At 39.8% G+C, this 27,529-nt stretch overlaps 1 long non-coding RNA gene across 2 annotated transcripts; it reads right to left on the reverse strand.

Moving 5' to 3' along the window:
- Window positions 1-1,761: 1,761 nt before the first annotated feature.
- On the reverse strand, window positions 1,762-27,292 carry LOC140506391 (uncharacterized). 2 transcript variants are annotated; one of them, XR_011967911.1, is made up of 5 exons: window positions 25,738-27,292; window positions 18,614-18,740; window positions 9,654-9,687; window positions 8,122-8,848; window positions 1,767-5,240 (listed from the first exon to the last, which is right to left on the reverse strand). It is a non-coding gene; the product is annotated as an uncharacterized lncRNA (long non-coding RNA). The 2 variants fall into 2 exon arrangements; XR_011967910.1 differs by having other exon boundaries at window positions 1,762-8,848.
- Between the last annotated feature and the right edge of the window lie 237 nt (window positions 27,293-27,529).

A 27,529-nucleotide genomic window follows, 5' to 3' on the forward strand; every position in this document is an offset into this window, starting at 1 on the left:
CCTTGGATAAATCACTGTGCCTTTTAGGGTCCCAGTTTTCTCATTTGAAAATTAAGGAGTTGAACTAAGTCTCTAAGGATCCTTCCATTGCTACAATTCTAATGACTTGGACTGTCTTGGTGTCCTGGATTACTCATCTAAAAGAGTGATTTCCTTTAACCTACCCTTTTCAACTCAAGAGGGAGAGAGAGAGAGAAAGCAAGAATAAAAATAAATAACTATTTTCCATTTCCAACAAACATTTTAGATTGGTGCTTTTTTGTTTTGTTTTCTCCCATGCTTCACTTACCCATGAGGAGACCCATGTGGCCCTTATCACTGTTGCGTGGTCTCCAAGAGCTCTTTACATTAGCAGTTCATTGAACTTCTTAAGAAACAGTGGAACTGAGAGTGTAAAGAAAATAGTGGGCATGGTCCATAGCTGAGGAGCAGTGGGACTTGTCCAGGATGCTCTGGCAGCATTGACTACTCTAGCCAAGGTGAATTTAACGAGGACCCAGAGCTGTGGAGGCATGGCCCAAGCCAGCATCCATCCACTCCCTTCCAAGTGGCGTGACCTGGCCCATGGCTTTGTTTTGGATGAAAATAAAGAAACGCATCTATCTGCTTCTTCTCATTGTCTTCCCTTTGCCAGAGAGAGGATAATAGTTCTCATTCCACAAGCACCTCCCTTCCCAAGCATCTCCAAGAATTTTTCTCCCTCAAATACTGTCAGTTTTCTCCATTTCACAAGCACAGTGTACTTCAAGCGGAAGCTAAGGACCCCCAATTCTTTGAGCTAGTCTTTAACCAACAACTAAGCAGCTCACCCCCAGGAAAGAGAGCGAGTAAATGAAGACAGCTGCTGCTTCCTCTGTTGTGGAGTTTGCGTTGGAGAAATGTCCTGGAGATAATTGGAGATACATACTGGTACACTGACAAGTCCAACTTCCAGATGGCACTCAGTGATCTCTTAAAACAATTAGTTGGAGGAAGATTACAGCACCAGCTATTTTTAGAGGGCATAACATCTGGCTATGGTATCATTAAACTGAAAATGTCTTTACCAAATGCCAGAAAATTCACATTATCTTCCATGATCTACTCATCAAGATTTCTCTGCCATGTTTTGGGGGCTTTTGGATGACAAATCATTCTGTGCTTCAGGACCTGAGTCATCTACCATCCCCTGGGCTGGAATATAGCTCTTTGACTTTTTGGCTGAAGCAACTTCCAAGAATATATTCTGAACATAGTCCTTATGTTTGGCTCCCATTGGTTTTGATGGTAAAGAAAAGAGCTGCTCACAATATCTCTTCTTTGGCTCCATTCTTAGGGAACTCAGAGAAGTGGGTCAGGAAATCAAATAATTCTAAAATCACAGAACATGTGAATTAGAAGATCCTTGAATGTCATTTATTTGGAATCTTTCATTTTACAAATGAGTACACTGAAATCCAAAGAGGAGAAGTGGCTTGTCCAGTGTCACATAAGTGTGTGTGTTGGTCCTTCGTTGCCAAAGAAGACCATGCCATCAGAGAAATAATGACATGACTTGCACCTGACTTTGTTTTGAGTGAGGGAGGGCTGTGCAGGTCACCAGCTTCACTTCTCCTCCACAGTCATCTGAATCCAGTGACCAGATATTCATCAGGGTGACTGAAGATGACCCAGGATGAGGCAAATGGTGTTAAGTGACTTGCCCAAGGTCACACAGCTAGTGAGTGTCTGAGGTGAGATTTGAACTCAGGTCCTCCTTACTCCTAGAAGACAGAGAAAGGGCTTGAACCTGGTCTGTTTAAGGGAGAACTGACTAAAGGGATAGAGAATGGAGACAGGAGCACATGTTAGGATGTTAGGATGCTATTGAAATAGTTTAGACCACTGGCAGTAAGAGTTTGGCAACGGCAATGACATGGTGGAAGTGAGACAAGAGGGGAAGAGATAGACTCAAGAGTCACTGGACATGAGGGGAAAGAGAAGAACTAAAAGTTAGCCCCAAGGCTTGGAATGTGGGAGACTGGGTGAATGGTGGTACTACAGCCAGAAATAGTGAAATTAGAAGGAGGAGAACATTTAGGGAGAACCTAATAAAATTCTTGTTGGAACTGTTGAATTTGATGTCCTGCTGTGACATCCAGGTGGAGATATTCCAGGTTTAGAGCTATCAAAAGAGGCTAGGATTCGAGTTATAAGCTTGGGAATTATCTCTATGAGATGTTAAATTGGTCCATGGAAAGATTTCAAGGAGTCTGCATGGGAAAAAAAAAATCTTTATTTTCATGGATATGTAACTGAAATTTAACATTTCTTTCCATTATGAGTAAAAAAATATTACGCTGAAGAGTCCATAGGTTTCCCCAGATTGCCAGAAAGATTCATGCACACACACACACACACACACACACACACACACACACACACACACACACACACACAGACATGAAACACGAAACAAAGGTTAAAATCTCTGTACATTTGGTATTTGAAGCTTTTGGAGTGAATGAGATTGCCAAAGGGCAGACTGCAGAGAGGAGGCAAGAGACAAGGATAGACCTTGGGGGAAAACCCATAATAAGCAGTTGGGAAGAGGACAAAAGAGCCAGTAGAGGAGTGGTTACAGAGGCATGAGAAATTGCAGAATGTGGGGTCTCTGAAGACGAGAGGAGATAGTGTCTAAAGGTAGTAGCAAGAGGAAGTGAATAATAATATCAAATGCTGTTGAGGGATCTTTGAAAATGAGGTCTAAAATGGGGATTTGAGTTTGGAAATTCAGAGTGGGGGCATGGGGGGGCAGAGAAGATTAAGGAAGTGGAGGTATCAGGTATTTTTTCAAGATGCTTTACAGTGAAGGAGAGGAAGGAGAGGAAAGAGATGTGAGGTTTTCTTAGATGTGGGGAGCCCTGAGCATGTTATAAATAGATGGAAAGAAGTCACTAGAGGGGAAAACATAGAAGATGAGCAAGGCACAGGAGATCACTGCTGTATCAAGGTCCCCTTCAACTCTTACATGAACTATTGAAATATAAATAAATAAATATAACTATCGAAATAGCTTGCTGGTTGATTTCCCTGCCTTAAGTCTCTCTCCACTCCAGCTGATCCTCTATTTAACCATCAAAATGATTTTCCAAAAGAACATATCTGACTATGTCAGCCGTAGTTAGGTGGTGCAATAAAGCACCAGGTCTGTAGTCAGAAATTCAAATCCAGTCTCAGACTCTTACTAGCTGTGGGTCTCTGAGCAAGTCACTTAACCCTGTTTTCCTAAGTTTCTTCATCTGCAAAATGAGCTGGAGAAGGAAATGGCAAATTACTTTGCAAAGAAAGCCCCAAATGGGGTCATGAAGAGTAGAACATGACTGAAAAATGACCAAGTCAATAAAATTCCCTAATAAATAAAAACCAAGTCAATAAAAACTCTTTATTACTTCCAGGATCAAATATAAAATGATCTTACTGTCTTTAAAGCATTCTATATCCTGGTCACTTTCTATATTTCTAATCTTTTTATACCTTATTCCTAGCCTTATATTCTGGGATCCAAAGGCACTCCCCTTCTGGCTGTTCAATTCACACGAACACCCTATCTGCTAACCGTACACATTTTCTCTGGCTATCCACTGTGCCTAGAATTCCCTTTCTCCTCTCAATTTCCTGACTTCCCTGATTTCTTGTTTGTCTAAGAAAAAAATCCAGTCTTCTGCAAGAAGCCTTTCTCAGTCCACCTAAAGCCTATGCCTTCCTTCTAAGATTATTTCCAATTTATTCTATTTATATCATGTTTGTACATAATTGTTTGCATGTTGTGTCCACTAGTGGACTGTAAGCCTAAAAGAAGGAACAATTTTCTCCCCCTTTCTCTGTATTCCCAGTGCTTGGCACAGAACCTGACACATTTGTTGCTGTTCAGTCATTTTTCCATTGTGTCTGACTCTCTGGGACTTCATTTGAAGTTTTCTTGGCAAACACACCTCTAGCTTCTAGGTTTGCCATTTCCTTCTCCAGCTCATTTTACACATGAAGAAACTAAGGCAAACAGAAGTGGGTGGATTGCCCAGGGTTGCATAGCTAGTAAGTGTCCAAGGCCAGATTTCAACTCATGAAGATGAGTCTTCCTGACTCTAGGTCTGGCACTGTATCTACAGTGTCACCTAGCTGCCCAATAAATGACTTAGTGATCCCATTTGGGGTTTTCTTGGCAAATATATTGGACATGGAGTGAGTGCTTAATAAATGTTTGCTTACTTGACAGCTTCATTTATCAGTCAATCCAAAGAGCTAAACCTTTAAACTCTAGAAGGGGTTTGAATGATCAAGACTGGCCAGGTTCCATGTTGATAATTTACTATAATTTCAAGATCAGCTGTTTCATGTCCTCCTGGGTCAGGTACTAGAGCAACATCTGAGACTGTAAAGAAATAGGACCTATCTAATGCAAAGGAGGCAGCATAATTCCCCTCTGCTATGAGGAAGACTCTGGAGGGCAGAAAGAAGTGCTCAATTCAATTTTGGCCCATGACTTGTGATGTCCTTCCTAGAGAAGGAGTGTGATGGAAACATCACAAGAAGGAGGAAGAGAGAAAATTCACTTGGATTCCACTGTAGGATTATTAGCTTGTCATTCAATCAATTAAACAATCAAATATCTACTAAAGACCCATGTGCCAACACTATGCGAAGGACCATGAGTAATATTAGAGAACATGGAGCCATAGAATCTTACAATTAGAAAGGGCTTTAGAGGTCATCTACTTCAATGTCTCATTCAATAATTCAACACACATTAATTAATTAATATTAATTAAATTGATTTTCTGGCCAGTATAAGAACTTCCTTTAGGCCAGCTGTGGTCATCCATCTTCTGCATGAATGCTTCTAGTGAAAGCAAACTCACTCAGAAAGCAGGCCCTGCTTTCCATTTTCGGACAGTTTAGGTGTTACAAAACTTGTCTTTATATGGAATTCAAAACTCAGTAATTTCTACTTTTCATGACACATGAAAGGGAATTCATGTTCTTATGACTGCTTCTTACCACTGTGTCCTCCCATCAAGTCCAAACCCCCAGATTGCTAATCAATCCACTGGTAACAAATGTAGCAGGTGTTACGCTTCTCTCCCTCTCCTCAGCATCTGCGATGCAGTTCTCCTTGTAGCCTTCGGTAATCATAGGGGAAGGAGAATGGAGGGACATCTGGGGAAACTGAAGGGGTGCTCCAGCTGAGATTCGTAGAGAAGTGCTGATACAAGTCATAGACCCTGGGGAGGCAGAGGGGATGAATGACATTGATTCATCATTAGCTTTCATGACATTAGAGACAGACTTGCTTAAGTGATACAAAATGGTGGGATTCTTTTACTTCTCCCCTGCCATCTCCTCTCCTCCTATCCCAGTGAAACAGATCTATTATGGGACTATAGGAATCATGTACAAAAGATGGCTCAAAATAAGAAAGGCATGAGATTAAAAAAACTAAGTATAATAAAGAGTTTCAGAGAATCATTTCCGATGTAGGTCATTTAAGTGGGTAAGTGAGCTGGTCCTCTGAGAAAGGAGATAAACTCTGTCTTTGTTATTCACTCATGTTGAACTCTTTGTGAGCTCCTTTGGGGTCTTTTTGGCAAAGATATTAGAGTAGTTTGCCATTTATTCCCCAGTTCCTTTTACAGAAGAGGAAACTGAGGTGAACAGGGTTAAGTGACTTTCCCAGGGTCACACAGATAGTTAAGTGTCTGAGGTCGGATTTGAATTCAGGTCTTCATGACTCCAGGCCTGTCACTCTATCCACTGTGCCACCTAGCTTCCCCCACCGCTATCTTCCAGAGAGCTCAATTTCAGAGAGTAGAGGAAGAAAGCCAAGGATGTTGGTGATGAGCACCATCTGGTGGAAGAAAGGGGAACTGCTGAGGCATAGGGTCAACACCCTGGGCCAGGAAGAATAAAGAGCTGCCATAACGAGACTGGAGTAGAAGGCAGGACTGTGGAAGACTATACCAATGGGTAAACAAGTGCCATGTGCTGGGACCTGAAGGAAGCTACCATACAATGGCAGAAGGTGATGGATAGACTGTGAACATTGATGGGGAACAAAAATGGAGCAACGCTTGCTGAAAGATGGGAGGCAAGAATTATGGGAAGCAAGCAATTCCGCGAAAAAGAGCTGTGTAGGGGGAGCCCCAGTGCTGTAGAATAAACTTCAATTGCTCCTGATTGGAGCCTCATCCAGGACAATACTGTAAGTTATAGAGATCATATAAGTCTTTAGGGAGAGGATTACTCACATTTCTATGTACTTAGATTTCTATATCCTATGTTTCCATTAACTTATAAATAAAACTACTTGTATTCATAGCCTTGTAAACCTGTGTGCTTATGAACAAAGAATGGGAATTAAGTAAATGCCATGTATCCTCAAATGGGGTAAGAGATCCTTGACACTGATTGTCCCATTTGGGAAACCCCCCAGGATGCTAAAAAGCTATTATTGGGTGCGCTTTTGCTTGAAAGGGAAGAAAGAGTGTCAACTGATAACTTCCTGATTTATTTTCCCAATATATTTTTATTTTGTTAAATATGATCCAATTATACATAATTTTTTAAAATTCATTTTCTGAAATATTGAGTTCCAAATTTTCTCTCTCCCTTCTTCCACTCCCACTCCTTGAGAAGGAATCCAATATAATATCGATTATACATGTGAAATCATGTAAAATATATTATAACTTCCTAATTTAACTAATTAGTCTGACTAGTTTTTGTACTATGTTGCCAGGGCAGTCCCCCACATGTAGGATGACAATGTCATCGTGTGGCTCAAAGGGAGACAAAATAGAGATTTCTAGCCACTTCTTCCCACTCCTCCCCCCTTCTCCAAGGGAGACTTTAGTTCCTTCTAGGACGGGAAGCAGGAGGTTGGGGTCAGATGCATGGCCACTCAGCTGTCCTCAGGGGGTTCCATGGTAGAATTATATCTAAATGCTCCCTTAAATAAATATTGTTAGGCAAGGGGATATGGTTTTCAGCTTCAACTTAACTTTTGATCACTATTTCATTAATACGGGAAGCAGCACTCCAAACTCAGTATCTAAGGTTTGACCCCTTTCCCACCAAATACAAGTTCCAAGATGAACACACATAAAAATAGCCAAGAAATCCATTCATCCAAATAGCAAAACAGAAATCAGAGAAAGTGTGCATAGGAGAGTATAATACCAGACAATAAAGAGGAAAGGAGCACTCCCATTGGGAACAAGGTAACCAATTTCAACTAAGAAAGAGTCCTAGATTTCATCCAAGGAAAGTTCCCTGAAGTGTCTAATATAGCAAGCTGAAGACAAAGACTTGATGGAGATTGCTAGCTTTTTCTCGGAGTCTTTTCCTTCAACAATGTGAAGTACGGCTGATATCATCCATGCCTTGCGTCAAAGCTAGAAGCCAGAAGTACCTGTAGTGATTGGAAAGCCCAAAGAAACAGGAAGACAATCTTGAGCTCATAGAGAAATGAGTATCTCCTCCCCCCCAATTCTCATCAATTCTGCTCTGCCCCTCATGCAGGTTCTGGGCATTGATCTCCACCAGTGAGGTCAAAGTCCCCTACCAAAGGGATCTGGGACTTGGGGTACACTACTAATGGATTAATTGAGCTGTCAAAATATAAATGTCATGCATTTTAAAATTGCAAAATCATTTAAAATCATCATTTTACATTTTTTGAGTTCTCAATCTTGGTGCCAGGGAAAAACCTCCAATAATTCTGCCCCAGTTCTGGCTCTGCAAATGAATAGTGCTTACCAATAAAAATGCAGAAGTTAGGAATGTAAAGGAAGATGGGAAATCCCTATGACATTGTAAGACCGTGACTTTGTTGTGCTTCTGCTTGAATGTGAAGAGGATGAGGCTGACACAGAGATAGTGTGCTGCACTTGGAGTCAGGAAGACCTGAGTTCAAATCCTGCCTCAGATACTTAGTTACTATGTGACTCTGCATAAATCACTTAACCTCTTTCAGCCTTGGTATCCTCATCTGTAAAACCTCTCTGTTGTGAAGATCAAATGACATCACATAAGTGCTTTGTAAACCTTAAACTACTATCTTAGTAGATGGTATTTGTGAATTGCTATGGGGAAATGATTTATCACCTGGTTACCAGTCTTTGGGTGATGAGCCTCTCCAAGCTAGGCTGGTCCTTGGATGACAAACACCTGTACATCATGCCGCTGTCCACTCATACGTAGAACCCTTCCACCTATGTGTATTTTGTTAAAGCTTATGTTCTGCTGGTACAGCAACTCAAATCAGCAACTCTTCTGTAGCTTAGAGTCTAGAACAGTTCGATGGAGCACTGAAAGGTTAAATGACTTACCCACAGTCATATAGTTAATGAGCATCAGAGGCAGTCTCCCCAACTCCATGGCTAACCACAATGATACACAGCTTCTCTGGATACTATAATAGCTCTTGATAAAGATCTATAGGAAAGGAAAACTGGTGTAGCAGTGTTAGGAAGACTTGTGTTCAAGTCCTGTCTGTGCTATTCTGGGGAAGTCACTTAATCTTCCCTGTTTCAGGCAATCCTCTAGGACTTTCATGGGCAGATGAGGAGGTTCTGTGGCAGTGGAGACAATTTCCATGTGGGGAGTTCCCACAAATGAAATCACAGATTTGGACAACAAAGTAAGATCTACCGAATTAATTTGCACCAAAATACTCACACATATTCTGTATCTTTTGTCCATCCCAAGCCACACTGTGCTTTCCATTCCCACAACTGCAGCAAAACCCATCAAGTAAAGGCTTTAGGAAAAACTTCTCCCAAGAAAAGGGACACTAGGACCTTATGACTTGGCACATTCTCTACCTAGTATCCTGTGAGAAAGAGATAAACAGGGCTAGCCTTGGCAAAGTTTCAAAGTTGGCAACAGGGTATCTGGGTTTCCTCCCTTTCTGTATTCCCCTTTCACCTCTTACAAAATAAGGCAGTTGTCCTAAAGTAACCAATTTAAATGCAAAAATAGAAAAAAAGATAGAGATGCAAATGAATTGATTATCTTATTTAGGCTGGAAAGATGGCTAAGAAAAGGGGATGAAAACCAAATAATTAAGAAGCCAGAAGACATATCTGGGGCAATACCAAGTTAAATTGAATTTCTATTCTCCCAGCCATATATGGGCAGGTGCCAGATTGACCCAAGGTCTCAGCCAAACTCTGAAACTCGAGAACCTGAGCTGTGTGGCTTGATGTAAACAAGCCTGAACTTTTTACTAAAGCAATCAGACATTCTATCAGACATACATTTCATGGCCTTTGTGGCCCCTAATGGCCAAGGTTAATCAGGAATATTACGGAAAAACTATAGCTCTGTGAACCAGTGAGAACAGAGCCCCCATTCCACAGTGGTTTTCCATGAGAACCAGGAGCTACATCTCTTGTCCCAGCTTTGGTGAAAATAGCCATGTTCCTTGCATTGGAAGGAAGCCAGCCATCATGAGGAAATAAGAGATGATGGGGGACTTCTAGAGATAGGAAGCGGGTTACAAATGAGAGGGGCAAGGAAATCAATCCCATAGCATTTTCAAACCCAAATTTGAGAGAATCAATGAGTCTAGAAGCTTAGCTTTTTACTGAAACTAGTAATAGCAGAGGATTTTTAACCATATGTGTACCACATACCTCTTTCACACTCCCCTGAAGTCTGCACCTTTCCCTGGAAAAAAATGAAAAAAATGATAATGATTATACAATTCAAAAGAATAGCAAGTTATACATAATGGCTTTGCAGTTTCATGTATAATCATTTTTCCCCCTATTCTCCTATGTTATGGAAATGCTTGTTTTATTTCTTAAGTTCAGAACAAAATTAATAAAATTTTAAAAATTGAAGGAAATACTAAGTTTCAGTTAAAGATTAGTAAAAATAAAAATATAGTCATTAAGCTACCAAACTGAAAATACAGCTTCTGTAAAAACAGGTATCAAAATAAATGAGTTTTAATCAAGTACTTTAGAGGCAGTATGCCTTAGTGGATAGCAAGGTATCCTTGGAGTTTGGAAGAGCTGAGTTTGAATGCTGCCTCTGATGCATATCACTGCGTGATCCTCAAAGTTCTCAGTATACCACACAACTACCTTGATAGAAACAGCAACATGGGAAGTTCTTTTATTTTTCATTTTGACTGAACCTGTGATTTTGCTAGTATGGGCAGCTTCTTGTGAGGAATCTTCTCTACCAATCATTTGTAGTCTGAGGCACATAGGAGTTAAGGGTCACATAGTCAGCCTATGTGAGAGAGGAAGGACTTAAGGATGGGAGAGACTCATTCTGGTGAAAGCACAGATTTTGACAAATAATTCAATATTATTGTGAAATCATAATTAGGTATACACAGTCTGGAACAATCAATAGAGACATGGGCTCAGGAAGACCTGGGTGGAAGTCCTACCATTCACCAGCACATAGTGACTGTGACCCTGAGCAAACTGTTGAGGATCTCAGTGATCTCGGCAACTCTCTAAGACTGTAAGGGACACAACAAGCGAGTAGTAGTCTGAGCTGCCTAAATGGGGACCCAGCCAGTTGGGTAACTTAGCTCATCCTCTTCCTCTCCTTTTCCCTTTCCCTCTCTTTCTCTTCAAAGGAAGGTAAATTTTGATGGCTGAAAGCTGCCCAGTTATGAATGAAATCACAGGTCTCATGAAACAACAACCAAAGTAGTAGGTATTTTTTATAATTCTGTCATGATTTGATGAGCTATGAGAAAGCCCCACCCCCCCATCCAAAACTATCTCCCTCACCAGCCTTTACAGTCTGATATTCTACCTGGTGGTCTCTCTTAATGCCTCAATTTCCTTTTACTCTAAAATAGGGCACAAGATACCTGCCCAGCCTACCTACCTCACCATGTGGTCATAATAATCAAATGATATAATACATGTGAATGTGCTTTTAAAAGCACATCATACATATTTCAACTTATTATCAGCCTTATGATTATATCATTCCTATCTGAATGAAAGGTGAGGTGGCTTGTAGACCTTGGCTGCATATTGTAGTGGAAAGCCTGCTAGATTGGAGTCTGAGGATCCACGTTCAAATCCTGCCTCTGCTTTGTTATTGTTCAGTTTTGTCCAACTCTTCTGGAACCCGTGGACCATAGCGCACCAGTACTGGTGGTACTGCCATGGGGTTTTCTTGGCAAAGATATTGAAGTGGTTTACTTTTTCCTCTTTTAGTGGATTAAGGCAAACAGTAGTTGATTGGCTTGTTCAAGGTCACATAGCTAGCAAGTGTCTGAGGCCAGACTTTGAACTCAGGTCTTCCTGGCTCCAGGTCCAGATCTCTATCCACTGAGCTATCTAGCTATTCCATCTGGCTTTGGGCAAGGTACTTAAGGTCTCTAGGCAGCAGTTCCTTATCTGTTGGGATAGATGGTTCTATTAATCTCCTCAGTTCTAAATCTATGACCAGGTCCCCATCTCATCTCTTCTACTCTGTACTCAACATACAAGTCATTTAGCCTCTGTGGGTCTCAATTTCTCATCTGGAAAATCAGGGCATTGAACTAGATGGCTTCTAAGGTCCATTCTGCCTTTAAATCTACAGCCCTACGATATGATTCTCAAAACAATTTCTCTGGGATGTTCTTACCTTTAAAACAATTTCCCCCCCTCTAGTCAATATTCAAATACCAAAGTAAAGTTGTTTTCATTGCAACTTTTTGATGAAAATTTTCCATTTCATTTTTAGAATGAGGGGAAAGGTAAATGGCCTCATGAAGCCATCGGGGTCTGGGTTCCAAAATGGAAGGCCCTGTTCCCATTTTCCTTGGCCTTATCAGCCTAGGTTCAGCCATGCTCTGATTCCCATGGGACCCAGGCTTCCTCAGAAAGCTGACCTGCCCCAGCTGCCAACCTCTTATCTCAGCCCCCTTTCTTCAGGGTGAACCCGCTATTTAATTGCTCAATAAACATGAAGTTATTTTGGTTTGGCCAAACCACAGAGGCGACGTTTATCACAGCCGTTACAGTGCAAGGGGGTTTGGTTCTCACCGAGGAGAACTGCTGTTCTCATCAGTGACACTGTGTACTGAAACAAGGCTACCAATCTGGCATGAAAGGAAACAAAACATCTTCCCGGATTCAGAGAACTCCCAGCTCTCCAACTTCCTGCTGGAAAAGACAGGAGGCATTGGAACACCTCTGAGAGCACCCAGAGGAGTGAGGGCTGGATTCAGGGCCTTAAGCACAGTTTCCTTCTGCCTTATCAGAGACAAAATAATCATGTTTTTCACACACATACCTTATCCACAATAATCAACTAGTTAGTCAATCTATCAGTATCTATGGAGTACAGTCTATGTGTATGTCTTGTTCTAAGCTAGTAGTCCCCATCCCTGAGGAGTTAAGATCTAACTTGGAGGAAAATACTTCAACACATGGAGAATGAGTTCTGAACTAAAACCAAAAGACCTGGGTTCCAGTCCTGCTCTAGGGCTCACTAGTGGTGTCCGTGACTTAGGGTAAATCAGTAGAAGTAGCCATGGTATAGGTGGAAAGCTGGGATAAAGTCCCAGCTTTGACCTCCATGTCCTTGGCCAATTCAATTCAACTCAATTCAAGGATTATTTATTAAATACCTAAATTATGTAAGGCTCTACCCTAAGGGAAAGATACCAAGACAAAAATAAAACAGTGCCTGTCTTACATTCTGTAGAGAAAAATAATGAGTACAGAGATATCTTAACTTCAATCTCACTTAATCTCCTTGGGTCTTGGTTTCCTAATATATAAAATTAGGGTCTGCTAGGTGCTTCAATGGATAGAGCACTGGGTGGAAAATCAGGAAAATTTATTTTCATGATTTCATATCTGACCTCAGACACTGTGACCCTGGGCAAGTCACTTAACCCTGTTTGCCTCAATTTCCTCATCTGGAAAATGATCTGGAGAAGGAAATGGCAAATCACTGCACTATCTTTGCCAAGAAAACCCCAAAAGGGGTGATGAAGAGTTGGACACAACTGAAAAGACTACACAACACCAATAATAAAAATGAGGGAGTTGATTAAGATGAACTCTAAGGCTATTTCTAGCTCTAACACGCCATGATTCTGTAATACTATGAATTAGAGAACCAAGTGCCATGTAGGATTAAGTACTCATTTGCTAATTAGCAAATTAATAACTTGTAATTACATTGTAATTAATAGATTGTGATTAGAAGAGTTTTGAGATGAGGAAATTAAGGTGAGCTGGAACAGCCCATAAAGGAAAGCTCGTTAAATTATATTGAACAGAATAGAATAATATTAATTAGGTTTGCTAAGCACTTTGCATATGGTATTCTTATTATTTAATTGGTGTTAAATGGTATTTAAATGGTATTCTTATTACGTAATCATTATTACATAATTGATTCTTATTATGAAGTGAGTACTGTTATTATCCCTCTTTGACAAGGGAGGAAACTGAGGCTAAGGGACAACACTAGTGAATGTCTGGGCCAGGATTTGAAGTGAGATCTTCCCGACTCCCAAGTCCAAGGGTGTGTCTATTAGGCTTCCCATCTGGCTCTATCTACTATGCCAATAATAAGGATAATTATGGAAGTGATCATGGTGATGATTATTATTATAAAATAAAATATAACTATAATATTTATAGGAATAATTATTTTGGTATTATATTTATTATTTATTTTATTATTTAGCATTATATTATCATAACATTTATAGAGTGCCTTGAAGTTTGCAAAACACTTTACAAATACCATCTCATTTCACCTCATAACAACTCTGGGAGGTAGGTGCTATTAGTTTCTCCATTTCACAGATTAAAAACCCTGAGGCAGACATAGTTTTAAATTCCTTGCCCAGGACCACACAGCTAGGAAGTTTCCGAGGTCAGATTTGAACTCCAATCTCCCTGATCCCAGGTCCAGAGATCTATCTATCCACTATGGACATAGAATGAATAAAATAAAATGGAAGGAAGTAACTGTTGATGAAAGAGTGGGCCTGGACAATTGCCAGGACATTCTAGGTGATGAAAGGGGAGTATGTGGAGAAGTTGAAGAGTTGAGAATGGTCTTGATGTGAGGGTTCTGATGGGGAAGTAGCAGGAAATAAATTCCAACTCTCTGCCGCTCCCTACATCAGAGATTGTGAGTGAGGCACTTTACTTCTCTGGGCTTAGTTTCCCTATCTGTGAAACAGAATGCTGAACTGGAAGATGTCAGAGGATCCCCTCCAGCCCTAACTCCACCATCCTACGATAGTCGGGGTAACCAAGAGAGTCTCCCTTAATCTGGGGCTCTGGGCCACTTATTTTCTCATTCTGTCTTCTTTTTCTCCCCGAAACATGTTCTGTGAAACTTTTTCTTCTGATCTTCATGTCAAGGGAGTTAGAGATGGCCAACCAACTAAACATCCAATATTTGTTCATAACAGTAGACTCACTGACATTTATAGGCAGCGAGGTGGTGCAGTGGCTAGAACCCTAGAATCAGGGCCTAGAGTCAGGAAGAGAAACTCAAATCCGGCCTCAGACACTTACTGAGTGCATCACCCTGGGCAAGTCACTTAAATTTTGTTTGCCTCAGTTTCTTCCACTGTAAAATGGGGAGAACAGTAGCATGGACCTCCCAGTGTTATGAGGATTGGATGAGTTAATGCATGTAAAGTGCTTAACATGGGCCTGGAACATAGTAGCTACTATACAAATGCTTATTCCCTTGCTTTATTCAGAGAGAATAAAGCACCCTCTCTCACAAAGAGGTCCCAGCTCTGGACTCATTAGACCACTGGGTTTAGTTCTTGGGGGGTAGGAAGGTGGGGAGCTAATAAAAAAGAGGGGATAAGGTCTTTTTAAAAAATTTTAAAAATTGCTTCTGGCTATTTATACCCCATCTCAGAGACATGGAGGAAATCACTTAAAGTGTTATGTATAGCATGTCTAGAGTCTCCTGGAGAGGGAGAAGAAAAGTATTCAATGTGCATTGTAGGAATACAACAGCAATTTATTTCTTCCACAGAAAAGAAATGCCTAAATCAAGACTCATAAGCACATACTGACAAAGCACATACTGACAAAGAATGACACCGTAATGTGCTACTCCTATTATATTTTTCTGGAAAGTTGATACTTAAAACATTTTTAAATGCAACACCTGAAGCTGTTAAATACTTTTTTAAAAATAGAATGGGCCTTTTTTCCTTCCATTTTGAATGTGCACTATCTGATCACCTCCCTCAGGCAAGATCCATTCTTTATGGTGAACCAGACTAGGGAATAGGACTCATCATCCCTTCATTGCTATCTTCTTTGAGAAAGGTATAGTTTTAGACACCTCTTGTTGCCGGTAAGCTCCAACAAAGAGACCCAGAAGCACAGAAAGTTCCCTTCAAGGCTGGAAAAAGTCCATCTCAAGATTGCTGTTGAGTCACTTAGATTAGGGGAAAGAAAATGCAAACAGAAAAGGCAGCCAGTCCTAAGACCTAAGTATATGCTGACATGTGCTGAGTGGGGAGGCGGGAGTTCAAAGGAAAAAGAGAGAGAGAGAGGATGAAGTTATCCCTGTTTTGAAATCTATCTAGTGGGCACCTCTTCCTCCCTCAGAGGCCAATAAGGCAAATGGGTCATCATCTCAAAATGCAAAGTCCTTTAACACTGAGCTTCAAGTCTTTCTCTCACTGGAGGTGGCCAAGGTCCAAAATGTCAGGAGGACTCATCTGTTAACCCCTATTACTCCAGGATCTCTTTCTGAGCCTATAAGACATGGTTGGATACAAATCTTCTTTCCAAACCTAAATCCTATGATCTACGATTCTATGATCCTATCCCAGACTCAGGCATGTCCAGTGAAAGCAGTCTTATCTGATGACCACCACAAGCATGGCTCAGCCTTTTTAATTTGGTTTGAAGATCTGGCTTTCATTTCCTGTCTCAAAGCAAAATCTAGCATTGTAATAAACAGACCTCCATATTTTATTGTGATTGATCATTTTCCATCTCAGGTCCTTGGTGCTGTTTACTCTTACCATATGCCCATGAGGTAAAGTCCATGATAGTCCCATGATCACTAGAAAGGGTAGAGGAAAAGTATTAGTTGTAGACTTTTCAGATAAGATCTCACAGAAAATTCTGTTTTATTGGGATGGGAAGGAAAGGAACAGGACTGAGAAGATTCCTGTTTTTGAAAACCAGCCCAAGAGGACAGGACAGAGGTAAACTAATTTCCTTTGAATTTGCTTTCTTTTCTTTGGGTGTTCCAAGAGAGCAGGGAAATTTAGATAGGCCTTCTAGGTAAGGAAATTGGTGGGCAAGGTGGTTTTGCTTCTCTCTGCCTCTTCTCATTTCTCAAGTCATAGATAAATCTTGTTATAGATTCATAGTCCTGATTGGGACCTTAGATAGAATCTAATCCAAATCCTTCATTTTATAGATGAAGCATTGTCCATAGGAAGAGCTGTTCTGGAGCTCAGAAATACCCTTCATGATAGGTAGAAAATATTTCTTTGTTTAGAGAAAAAGCTACACAGCACTCATTTATGAATTTTTTAGCCTGTCAGCCTTCCTCTTCCTGTGGGAGACCATGTTAACATAATACACTTAAGACTTTCAACTGTAATTCTTCCTTTAGCTCATTTCATGCCTATAATTTAGTATCATAAACAGAGGTGATGACAGGGGCTAGTCTCAAACTGGCTCAAATTTGGATTTGACGTATGATTTTCATCAGGAAAAAAGACTAAACAGGTTAAGATGATTAAATTTTCTTACAGTTACAGCTAAATGTAATGAAAGCCATTTGTGCTGAGGTGTTTTTCCTTAACAAAAAATTGATTGGCAATTTCGTATGAATGAATATGAATTACTGGGCAAATGAGGAGTTAAAACTTTTCTGGTACTTCTCAGGCTTTGGCTAGGCCATTTCCACTTCCTAGTTTGGCCTAGAGTGATGATTTTGCTGTCGAAAAGTCCCATGATGAAAATGAAATTCAAGTTGTCAAAACCTCTAATATCGTCCCTGGGCTTTCTCAAGATCATTCTGTAAGGAGATCCCACTGTATTGAGAAAGAGTAGGGAACATTCACAGCTTTCTGAGTCACACTAGCATGGTGACCAAATCAAATGAAATATTCTTCAGGAATCTCTTTTTTTGCTAAAAGTGATTAACCTTTTGCTTTGTTGGAAAGAAATAAAGAATATATGTTTACTTCAACTTTGTAGGGACTGGAGAATCAAGCTTGTAGGCCCTGAAGCTGCAGGAGCAGCAAAGATTGAGATATGACTTATGGGAGTAAAAGAATTGAATTTTGTTCTCTGTTACTTCTGTGTTGTTGTGTTTGGCCTTCGTTTTCAAAGAGGACCATGGCAACAGGGAAATGATGACATGACTTGCAGTTGACTTTGATTTCAGTGAAGGAAGACTGTGCAAGGTCACCAGCCTCACTTTCTCCTCCAGGGCCATTTGGGTCCAGTGGCCAGATATTCATCAGGGTAACTGGAGATGGTCTGGGATGCAATGGGAGACCCTGGCCCTTTTAGACTAAGGCTTTTTCAGGTTCTCACTTTGAGTGAGATAGCACCGGTTCAGTGAGTGGGCCTCTTTAAAAAATGAGTCAAGGAATGGCCCCTTTAATTTAAAAAAAAAAAATCAGACTTGGAAGGGAAGACCCTCAGGTTTGCTGGTCTAAAGAGAAACAGTTACTATGGATATTCACCGGGAGCCTAGAGGGCCCAAAATATAACCATTAAGTGGTGCTTGGGCAGGGACCTATTGTGGTCCAATGTGTGAGCTCCACTGTGAAATAGGTTTAAGGGCTGGTCTTTGAGAAAAGAGAAAGGAAGGAAGGAAGGAAGGAAGGAAGGAAGGAAGGAAGGAAGGAAGGAAGGAAGGAAGGAAGGAAGGAAGGAAGGAAGGAAGGAGGGAGGAAAAAAAGAAATCTAGCAAGTAAACCCCAAGTTAACTGGGCAGCTTCTAGCCATCAAAATTTACCTTCCTTTGGAGAGGATAAGGGAAGGGAGAGTTCAAGCCCATGGGGAAAAGAGTTTTCCAATGGGAAAAGAGTTGCCTCTCAAATCTTTTTTTTCCTTGAAGGAATTCAAGGCCTTTCCATAAAACTGGAGACCTGTACATGTCTCTAAGGTGAAAGAGACTCAATGAAATATTGGGAGTGTTGCCAATCAGAAGAAAAAGATTTAAGTTCTAAATCTGAGACTTAATAGCCGTATGACGTTGTGCAAATCACATTTGAGCCTCAGATACTTCATCCATATATCAGAGGTAATAATACATACACTGAAAAGCAGTATGGCAGAGTGAATAAAGGTAGACAGCCTCAAAGTCAGGTGGACATGAGTTCAAGTCTTAGCTCTGACACACATTGGCTCTGTGACCCTGGACAAGTCACTAAGTCTCTCAGTGTCCCAATCAGTTCCCTATACATTATAGTACAGTTGTCCATCTACAATGGAGTTTCATTACTGGAGAGCTCCCCATTCTGATGAAGTCATAGGCAAGAATGAACAAATACACACATGCATTAAATATATATGTAAATATACATACATAGTACACACATGTATATGTATATACATACACGTGGAGTGTGCGTATAGACATACAATACCTTCAACAGAGCTCTGTCTTTGGCCTTGGCCTCTTTTCAACATTGTTATCAAGGTCATGCATGTTGACATAGTGGTGAGTTTATCAGATTTGTAGGTTGTAGCGAGCTGGGAAGGGTAGCTACAAAACTGAGAGAAAAAAAATCAAGCTTCAAAAATATCTCAGTGAGATCATGGAAGAGGAGACTGAAAGTACCCATACAAAACTTCACAAGTTAAGAAAAATAATTAAAAATTCTGCATTTGGATCAGCTGATTGAGTGATTCATGTGGCAAAATCCTGGGGATTTACCACAAACTCAGTGTGAGCCAGCCGTGTAACATGACTACCAAAAAGGCTAATGCAGTCCTAGAAGTGTAGCTTCCAGGAGAAGAGAGGCTGCTGTTTCTGAACAGCCAGGATATTTCTGGAGTATCATGTTCAGTTCTGGATGTTGCATTTTAAAGGAGACACGGAGAAGCTACAGGGGGTCCAGAGGAGGGGACCACCATGGTGAGAATATGCAAAAGCATATCTTACCAGGATTGACTGATGGAATGCACATGGTTTAGAGATGATAAAACTTGAGAAGGATTTGATGATTCTTTTCAAATATGTGAGCTACTATTTTATAGGAGAGGGTTTATATCTAGTCTACTTAGCCCCACGGAGTTGAACAAGGAGGATAGAAGCTGCAGAGACATAGATTTGGGCTTGGTAGATAAAAATAGTGGATATTTCTATAGTACTCACTGTGTACCAGGCACTGTGCTAAACACTTTACAATTATTGTCTCATTTGATCCTCATAATAATCCTACAAGGAAGGTATCATCATTATCCCCTTTTTACAGGTGAGGAAACTGAGGCTATACAGCTAATATGTGTCTGAAGGTAAATTTGAACTTAGGTCTTCCTGATTCCAGGCCCCAGCACTCTATGCACTGCACCACCTAACTGCCTCCTAATAGACTGAAAACTTTCTATGGTTAGAGCTGACTAAAATGAAAACAGGTTGGCTTAAGAATTGGTGAGTTCCTCATCACCAGAGGTATGTAAGCAGAGCCCAGCTATGGGAGACAAAATTCATGTATGGAGAGAGAGGTTGAATTAGGTAACCTCTAAAGTTCCAGATTCAAGATTCTAGAATTCTAATTGACTAATATTATAATGTTGTTTTGCATAAGATGGAAGGTGAAATGATCTATCTTGTTCAAAATCCTCCAGTAACTAATGGCAGCTGTAAGTTATTTGTTTTTCACCAGACCTATGAATTTATTGGTATAGGAAATTCCTGACAAGAAAACTCCTTTACCAATGAAGACTGACAAGTGTTCTGACTCTTACAGTCTGAGAGTTGTCTGAGATTGGGAGAGAACTCAGAGGTCAAGTGACTTGCCCAGGATTACATAGTTAGAACATGTCAGAGGTTGGATCCAGGCCTTTCTGACCCCAAGGTCAGCTCTCTATCTCTTATGACATGTTGTCTTTCCTCAGTGTCTTGTAGTGATAACAAACTCTGTCAAAACCAGTTCTAAAATGTGACCTAAGAGACTTGGAGAACTAATTACGTGTTTGATTCATAGGGAGAAAGGAAAAAACTATACACATTTTTAAAAAGAGAAAGAACATGACTGGCCTTGGAAGTTATTTGATGGAAGTTATCCATCAGTCAGGAGTACATATTCATTGAGTTCCTAATATATGTATACATATACTTGTAACATATGTATAACGTACATATATATGAAACTGTACTTAGGATAGTTGTATAAGATAAACAGAAGACCTCATCTTTCCTCTTAGGCAACTTACAGATCAATTAGAGAATAATTGGCAACTTAAGACAGAAAAGAATAAGTGACAGATGATTCATACAGATAAAAAAAAGATGCTATAAGAATTCAGAGAATCCTGAGAGAGGAAAGATGACTGTGAATTGGTCACGGACTGGGAAGACTTCTCAGTATAGTGAAACTTTAGCTAGACCTTGAAAGATGGGTATTATTTAAATAGCCAGAGAGGAAATGAGAGAGTGTTTCAGATTTAGGCCTAAGTATAAGCAAAGTCACAAAAATGAGAGTGAACAAAATAGTTTTGGAGAGCATTGAGTAGCCCATTTTGACCATATAAGGTTCATGTAGAGGACTGGTGAAAAATAAGGCTAGAAAGGTAAGTTGGGGCCAGATATTGTAGGTCACTGAAGGTTAAAGTAAGCAACTGGTTTGAGGTTTTTATCCATCCCCTCTTTTTCATTCCCAGATACCTTAAGTGTTGCCTAAGCCTTTGTTACCTTTCTCCTTGTCTAGTACAGTAGACTTCTAACCGATGTGTTGGCCTTCCTGCCTCACTGCCCTCCAATCTGTCCTGTCAGGATCTGCCAGATTAATCATCCTTAAAAGCCACTCCTCATGTGATCCTTCCCCACCCCTTCAATGAGCTCCCTGTATTAGTTGTATCAATCTCTTCTGCTTGGTTTTAAAGCCCTCTTTTATTAAACCTTATTTCATGACTTTCCAAATTTCACTCTAGTAATCCCAGTCTCCCTGTGGTGCTAATATAGTCTCTGTTCATGTCTGCTTAACATGTTTTCACTCATGCTCTTTTCTCCACCTAAAACGCCCCCATCACTACTTATTTAATATCTATCTAGCTTTCAGGGTCCCAACTCAAATCCTATTCGCTCCCTACAGTTTTTCCTAGTGATTCCAGTTCAGTTCACACTGAATCCTTCCTTTAGTGATCACCTAGAGTGCTCCCAGTGGGCACCACACAATGGTCTACCATCTTGCACTGTTCTGTAGTCATTTCACGATGTTAGTTATGTTTCTTCAGCTAGAGTGTAAACTATCTGGGGTCAGGGATAAGGCCTTCTTCTCTCCTATCTCCCACAACTCCTACAACAGAGTTACACACAGTGGGTTTTTGTGAAATACTTGCTGATTAATTGATATAGAATGACTCAAGTGACCTCAAAGGTGTTTCTGCCCTCAAATGCCATGGGTATAGATACACAAGGGAAAAGAGCCAAGAAGGGAAGTAATGTGAAATAGTTATGGAAAGAACAACTGGGGTCAGGTTGTGATGGGTTCTTGATGCTAGGCTGAGTCTTTTTAGAGGCAATAGAATCCAATGAAGATTTTTGAATAAGAAAGTTGCATGCTCAGACATGTGATTTAGGAAGATTATTTTGACAGTTGTATGGAGGACAGATTAAAGAGGGAAAAGGCTTGAAACGATGGAACTAATTTGGAGGATATTTGCTGTAGTGCAAATGAGTACTTGAAATGGTTCTTGAAGCAGCCTCATGATGAGATAAGAGGGGAGAGATGAGAGAGCTGGTGTGGAGGTAGAGTTCATACGGACTGGCACTTCATTGGAAACTGGCCATGAGGGAGAGCAAAGATTTGAGAATGACCTTAAGATTGTAGATGTGGGGAAGTGGAAGGATGGTGGTGAGGGCAGAAAACAAATGATCAAATACATGAAAATCTTCAAAAACTTTCTAGTCCAATTTCTTCTGTAATCTCATACCTTAGCATAAACCTAGTGCTAGATCTAGTCTCACGTAAATGGGTCATAAGTTCCCAAAGTGATGTTCCCTGGAGGGGGGGCACACTGGAATGATAGGGGGGCAGGGTTTGAGGAGGGGTGGTAGTTGCCTTGGGTGCAATTGGGGATGATATTGAATAAAAATAAGGTTTAACCTAACCTAAACCTAGTAAGGTGCTGAATAATTTTTTTTTTTTTTTAAAGAGAGCATATGCCAAATAAGTTTGGAAACCTCTGGTTAGATGATCACTTGTGGTATCCTTTAAAGCATTCAAAGCACCACCTCAAAAATCAATTACACATTTCTTGAATTTCTCCCACTAGAGAGGGATTTGAATAATTAGTTTACTCTTTTAAAATGCAAATGTTGCAGTTTGGATTTTTCCAACAGCCTCAAAGAGGGAATTTTAAAAAAGGTTTTGTTTTATTTTGTTTTAAGAATAAAGGGTCAGAGAGATAGATCATTCTGGAGCCTGGGATATAGTTGGAAATAACCACAACATTGAGGTAAATGTCGATCTTTTTTTCCCCTCATTCAGGTGAACTTCACCTTGAGTCAGCAACTATTACCCCTATTCCTACTACTAATTACCATTATTATAATTGCTGTTATTAGTGGTAATTATTATTACTACTAACAGTTAATAATGGTTGACAACTATAAGGGATTCCCAATGATGGTAGCTCACATTAACTCACATAGTATTTTACAGCTTACAAAGAATTTTTGTCACAAAACTATGAGATAGATAGCACAAGTCTTAGCCCTGTTTTACAGAAAAGGAAACTGAGGTTCAGAAAATAGAATCACAGCTGAGATAGACTAAAACCTAGATCTAAATTCCAGCTTCTTTCTTCACTGCCCACCAAATAATAACTTGTTTTATAAAATAGTTTACCATAGGAATCCCTTGGAAATTTCCAGATTTTCAAAATTTTATTTATAAACATATCTTCAAGGTCACCTATCTCACAAAGCAAGGTACCTCTTCAATGACAATAATAATACTTTGTATACAAAGATATTACTCACTCACTGTAAGTAGCTAGTTGGGGAGGTGGATAGAGCACTGGACCTGGAATCAGGAATACTCATCTTCAAGAGTTCAAATCTGGCCTCAGACACTTACTGACTGTGTGACGCTGGGCAAGTCACTTAACTGTATTTACCTCAAAAACCACTTCAGTATCATTGCCAAGAAAGCCCAAATGGGGTGACAAAGAGTCAGAAATGGCTGAATGACAACAATTTATACCTATGTTAATCACCATTGAATACTGACCCAGTACCATTTTTTTAGTCTGCTAGATGGCACAGCACATAGAGCACCGGGCAGGGAATCAGGAGGACTCATCTTTCCAAGTTTAAATCCAACCTCAGACACTTCCTAGCTGTGTGACTCTGGGCAAGTCACTTAATCCTGTTTGCCTCAATTTCCTCATTTATAAAATGAGTTGGAGAAGGAAATGGCAAACCATTCCAATATCTTTGCCAAGAAAACTCCAAATGGGGTACAAAGGGTCAGACACGACTGAAAAACAACTGAACAACACCATGAGTATTAAGTACTGTATAAATATTAGCTATTATTAAATAATAATGATAATCATCACATATCTGTACAGTACTTTAAGGACCCTACAACAGCTCTGGACATTGAAGTATTATCCTGATTTTGTGGATTAATAAATTGAAGCTCACTGAGACAAAAAGCTTTTCCTATATCCATACAGTTCATAAATATGGATAGAAAGAAAATTTTAATGTTTCTTCCTAGTAGAAGGGATCAATTTACACTGAACCAGCCTGGCTCTTCTCCAGTCTCCCTTATAATCAATGGCACATATTTGTAAGCTGTTTGGCCAGTTAGGGGTTTAGTTTGTGACTGTAAACTAACCGATGAGTACTGGGATTGAACCTATAATCTTGACTTCATTAACGATGCTCACTAACCCATTGTTTAACTCACCCTGCAGCTGTAGGAGCAATCTTTCATCTGGTCCACTGGCTCTGCCACTCATCCCTGGTCAGATTTCCAATTATTTGTCATGTTTTGAATTCAAGTGGGATATTAGCATTGAGTTGGGCTTTATTAATGGTTGTGTCTTTGGTGCTATGGATTTTCTTGCTGACTCCTCCTCACTCTCCTTCCAAAAAGCAAGGCTTCCTTTAATTAAGCCCCATGTTAAGTGCTGACCAACTGATGTAAGTGTATGTTGTTCTTTCTTGGGGGATTTAGAGGTTGTCAGTTGCGCAGGGGAAGGAAAGAGATGGTGAATTACAGTCTTTGAAGTTTAACATCCATTCTTGGAAAGAAAGCTTGTCTACCAGGAGTGGGGCTAGGGAAATCGTTCATTCTGAATTGTGAACTGGTCTGATCAGGGTCTGAGGGACAACAAAGACTGCTCAACAAAGTGGCAATCTGGGGATTGAATCTTTTCTAGTCAATCATCATGATAATTGAGCACCAAGTCATAGATCAACTTAGAATTAGCTGATTCTTTTTGGAGGTGTTTTAAAGTTTGCAGAACAGCAACTATAATACTGGCTAACACTTATACAATGCCTACTAAGTGCCAGGCACTGGGCTGAGTACTTCGGAAATATTATCTCATTTGTTCCTCACAAAAAACCCTGGGAGGTAGGTGCCATTCTGAAGTGAAGAAACTGGGGCATCTCTTTATGCTTAAATGGCTTACCCAGTGTCACACAGCTAATAAGGGTAGTAAGGCTAGATTTGAACTCAGGTCTTCCTTACTTTAGACTTAGCACTCTATCCAGTGTATCACTTACCTGTCTGTATCTGTATCTATATCTACATTTATATCTATACCTATATCGATTTTTATATCAATATGCAGTTATCCCTTCCACATCATGGGGGTTAAGGGTGCAGCTTCCCCATGATCTGGAAAATCTGCACAAAATTTTTGGCCTTCCCTTTGTACCAGACAAGTCTGAATTATTATGGTATTAAAAGATAAAATGTCTTGATATTATACACATATTTTATGCATTTCTGAGTTTCTAAATTTTTTCTGTCTTCTATTGACCTTCACATGTCATCTGCAGCTTCTGCAAAACTCCCCCTAAAATTCCCTTTTAATTTCTTATTCTGACTTTTGATATGTTGAAATTGTGATGAGGAGAGCAGTGATGTGGAAGGGATAACTTTTTACACTTATCTACCCTGTGAGGTAGGCTTTGCAGGTATTATTTTCCCTATTTTATAGATGAAAAACTAAGGCATAGAGTTTGTCTGTGGTCACACAGCTAAGAAGTGTTGAAAGCAGGATTTGAACATGGGCCTTTTAATTCCAAGTACAGCACTTTATGTATCATGTTGTGCTGTCTTTTGAACATTAAGTAGTCAATCTGTACCTCCCTTTCCTCATCTGTAAAAAGAAGGGAATTAGACTTGATGGCCTGTATTGTCCAACTCCAACACAATAATCCTATGATCTTATTCAGATATCTTCATGGCCATTCATTTGTTCATTCAGCTTATATTAAATTTAAGCACTATGATATTGTGCTAGATGCTTTGGAGAAACAAAAATGAGTAAGACAGTTGTCATCATCATGATCATTTACCTTTCTATGACACTTTTTCCTTTCTTAGTATTTTCATGAATGCCATCTCATTTGATCCTCTCAGAAATTCTCCAAGGTAGATCAGGCAGATGTTCCTGTCTTCATCTTAAATTTGGGGAAACTGAGACCTAGAGAGATACTCAAATGACATCATGTAGGGAGTTAATGGCAGAGCTAGGAGCAAGGTATACTCAAGGATGTACTAGAATTAGCTTGTAGGGACTCCCAAGAGCATATTACCAAATTTTCAGTGTGAGAATTTACATCTAGGAAATCAATAAATGCTCTGAATCAGGACTTGGCTTACTGTTTTGTTGACTGCCTGACTTTAAAAAGCAATGGCAAAAAATGTTAATAGCTCATATTAAACTTAAAAGTGTGTCATATATATTTTCCCCCAGAAAGATGATTATTAAATGTTTACCAGGAAACTCCTGGGCAAAGCAATTCCCAGTCCTGTTCTCTTTCCATAGGAAAATAACCTAAATATCCAGATCATTCATGATCATGATCATTCAAGATCCCATTTCATTAACGATCCAGATGCAAGTGGCTGTTCTTAAAGACCAGACACATGTTCCAAGGAGAGTTTAAGAAAGTTCTTAGTTGCTACCAATGAGGACGGGATTTAAATGTGGGTCAATTCAATTCAGCAGACCTAGATGAGAATTGAAATAAGAGCAAATACAAAGGAGGACTCACTGTCATTGACAGTCATGGAGAATAGAAGTGCTTGTAGGATTGGATATGGATACTTCCAAAAGGGAAGTATTCTATCAATCTTTTAGCCCAAGGATTTTAGCTGGCAAAATTCTAGAACAAGTATTGGAAGGATGGTTTTTGAACTTAGTGAAAGAGAATAAGTGATTGCCAACTGCCAGCATGGGTTCAATAAGAATAATTCATGTCAAAAAAAACAGTTATTTATGCTCTCCTTATAGACAAGGTGAGATATAGGTTAGGTATATCTGGAATTGGTTGAATGACTAAACTCAAAGAGTAGTGATTAATGGACTCATGTTTACCTGCAGTGAGATCTCTAGTGGAAGGCCAGCCAACTGATCAGTCAATAAGCATTTATTAAGCACTTACTATGTGCCAGGGACTGTGCCGAATACTGGAGATAGAAAAGAAGGCAATACTCGAGAGAAACAGCATACATAGGATATAATACATATATACATACATATATATATACATAGGATATAATCTACAAAAGGCAAGCACTAGCATTAAGGGGTATCAGGAAAATCTTCTTGTAGAAGGTAGGATTTTACTTGGGACTTGAAATAATCCAACAAAGACAGAATGTGAAGATGAGGAGGGAAAGAATTCTGGGCATGAGGCACAGCCAGTGGGGATGTTTAGAATCTGCAGATAGAGTGTCTTGTGAGAGGTACAACAAGGAGATCAGAGTCACTGGATTGCAGCGAATGGAGGAGGGTAGAGTGGCAAGAAAGGTGTAAGAAAGATGAGGGATGCTGCTATCTGCATCCAGAGAAAGAATTGATAAGGAGAAGTATGTATGGAATGGTTTTACACACACACACACACACACACACACACACACACACACACACACACACACACATACACACACACACATATATATACACATATATATTTGTGTGTGTAAATATGTATATATATGCATATATAAATACATATTTACACACACATATATTTGTGTCTAATGCTAGAGCAAGAGGGGAGTGGGGAAGGAAAAAATTCTATGATAACTTTATTATATAGTTTAAAGGAATAGCAAGTTGTATATAATAGATTTATAGTT

This window comes from Notamacropus eugenii, chromosome 5 (assembly GCF_028372415.1).
Source record: "Notamacropus eugenii isolate mMacEug1 chromosome 5, mMacEug1.pri_v2, whole genome shotgun sequence".
Taxonomy (NCBI): domain Eukaryota; kingdom Metazoa; phylum Chordata; class Mammalia; order Diprotodontia; family Macropodidae; genus Notamacropus; species Notamacropus eugenii.